The sequence below is a fragment of the Temnothorax longispinosus genome, chromosome 3 (genome assembly GCF_030848805.1).
Source record: "Temnothorax longispinosus isolate EJ_2023e chromosome 3, Tlon_JGU_v1, whole genome shotgun sequence".
NCBI lineage: Eukaryota > Metazoa > Arthropoda > Insecta > Hymenoptera > Formicidae > Temnothorax > Temnothorax longispinosus.
In genome coordinates, this window is record NC_092360.1 from 23,055,054 (window position 1) to 23,057,884 (window position 2,831).

Consider the following 2,831-nt stretch of genomic DNA (forward strand, 5'->3'; position numbering starts at 1 on the left):
TCTATGAATATCTCAATTATATCCCGCGAAAAATTAGAATTTATAATGTAGACAAAATTAAAAAATTAATAATGAAAAATTTCTCGAAAAACCGACCACGAAAACCGACCGCGAAAACACAAAGATGCGTTATTATGCATGTTGTTCATGAGGTATACGCATCTCGAAAATGTATCAAATACGATATAGATACAGAATAAATGACGTGAGATCCGAAAAAAAGAAACTTTCCGCACGATTGATATTATAATTAATCAATAACCGCATTGTTATAATTAAATAATTAAATGATATATATGCAAATCTTTATTTTACGATTATCGATAATGTATCTCGTTATATTTTTCTGTCGCTTTCTATCTAAATTATTTTTGATATAACGTAGTTATTTATGAATAAGAGAAATAGTTATTTATTATTGCAAAACTGAATAATTGTACTATATCATCAGTTCTGAAATAATTTAAATTTTCAGTATCTCGACAGAATATTTAGAATCTCACGTCATATAACTTGACTTTATCTAGCATAAAGCCAATTTTTCAATTAAAAATAGATGGATAGGCTACAAAAAATTAGGGTAAAATCGATGCTTTGTTAAAATAAATTTTAGTAATAAATAACAATTTTATCACGTTTTCTATCTAATAAATTCTAAATATATCTATATATTGCTTTCTTGCATCGATTTATAAATATTTAATCTTGGTTAAATATATGGAAATGAATAAATGGGTAAGTATAAATAAAACACATCCTAACTCATAATTTTTCCCTATCTACAAATACTTTTTCTTATAACATCTAACTCTAACACAATATTTTACTTATCTCTTTTGTTTAAGAAAAAAAAATATATATATAATGTTACAAAAATAATTTTTCAAAGAAATCTAAAAAAATTTTATTTAAAAAATTATTACTTTGATTATTAGAGAATTATTTTACTTTTTGTTTCTCTTGTGTTTCTAAAATATTTATTATTTACTCTAGTTTTAAATAGAATTGATCTATGTAATAAAAATTCAAAAATTTAATTTATGTATTTAAAAACTTTATTCAAAAGTAATTTATATAAAACGCGGCAGTTCGTTAACATAATTTAATGAGTTCTTCGCGAGCTCGGTGCGTGCGAAGTGTGCGAGTATTTCCTCAAGCACAATCGCACAATAAATCAATAACAATCAGCAAATACAACAATATACAAATGATACCAAGATTAAATATTTCCCATAATCAATTTTAGCCCATCCATTTTAAGGCAATGGATCTACGAAATGTAATATTTTCATACTACAAATTATTGTAAATCGGCATGTACCGAGATATATTATTGCTCTATATTTAATTATATATTCGTAGATTCGTTACCTCAATAAAAAAATTATTTATTGACTCACCGATTCGATGCGCAACGGGCGGAGTTATGCAGCCACGTAGCTACGGTGATACTGTAACATACAAACATAAGATTTAAATTAAAAAAGCGCTCAAAATTATTAACATTTGAAAAGTTGATTCTTACGCGTCTCTAATTCGTCTTTCAATAAAATATTTAGCAATACAATTATCTGTTTATCGAAGATCTTTACAAGCATAGAATTTTAGATAACTCTCTCTTTCTCTCTCTCTCTCTCAATTACTTTTAACTTATCGAAATTAAAATTAAACACTTCGAATAAATGGAAACAAATTATCAATTTTATATGTATAGCTAAGAGATGATACTTACCCCAAGGTTGCTCCGCCGGTGCCCGATGTCTCTCTCAGACCTCCTCCTCCTCTCAGGACGTCAGGCTTCCTCCTCTCACCGCACAGGACACTCGCGAGAAACACTCGCGGATAATAAACTACAATCGCGCGCGGACTAATTTCATTAAAAGTTTTTCTCGCGCGATACTGTACGGCACTCCCGTTTAAAAAAGTTCTCTAGTCCGATTACTTGAACGGCACTCCCGAAGCAAACGCGACGAACCGGCTGCGGTTCGTTTATTCAATTAAATCGGCGGACGCGAGGGTACGTTAGCTTCCCCGTCTTTGGATTCTTATCCAAGCAGAACAAGAGTTTTGCTTGGGTAAAATCCTCGTACTGGGTACTGAGCCTTCCCACCTCGCCAAGGTCGTACCCGTGGGAAGGAAGTACTTTACTCTGTAATATAAAATCGGGTAACATGAATTTTTCATGCAAATTTGAAGGAGTCGCGACGCCGCGTGCTCCGCGTCGTTCCACGTTCATCACCGCGTTACCGGCGATACTACGCAAGTCGAGCGGACGGTTAACAAAGGCACGCACTTGGTTAATCGAAGATACGCTATTGAAATTAAATATCACACTCACTGCAGCACGTACGGTATCTCGCGATAGTAAAACCGCATTATTAATATGAACAACGAAGAATCGTGACTGCCGGCCGCTAATTTACGCGACGCGAGATATACGTACGGAGATTATGACGAAGCATTCACGAAACGGGCGCGATGTATCACGCCGCGCGGCGTTCCGTTACTCGAATCACTCGATACGACACTGTCACTCAGCGACTCAGCCCTCTTTTTCCCTACGGAGAGAATCGGGGATAAATCACACGACACGACGGACAATTCCGGCACGCAGCGTTCGAAGCACGACGCGAGATAAATGAATGCGCACATTCGCGATTCGCGAGTCCAGACATGGCGGGACGAGCGACTATCACCCGCGAATGTCACAGCGAAACTGCACATCGTTCATGCAATTGCCGTTTACATACCTTCGCGTACCTCGACGTCTCGAGTAAGCGATTCGCGCGACACGTTATTCATTCCGACAGACACCTCTTATACACTCGTAA

The 2,831-nt window shown here is 35.4% G+C and overlaps 1 long non-coding RNA gene across 1 annotated transcript; it reads right to left on the bottom strand.

Moving 5' to 3' along the window:
* Positions 1–1,323: 1,323 nt before the first annotated feature.
* Positions 1,324–2,831, bottom strand: LOC139809647 (uncharacterized). Its single transcript, XR_011731153.1, has 2 exons — positions 1,733–2,831; positions 1,324–1,451 (listed from the first exon to the last, which is right to left on the bottom strand). It is a non-coding gene; the product is annotated as an uncharacterized lncRNA (long non-coding RNA).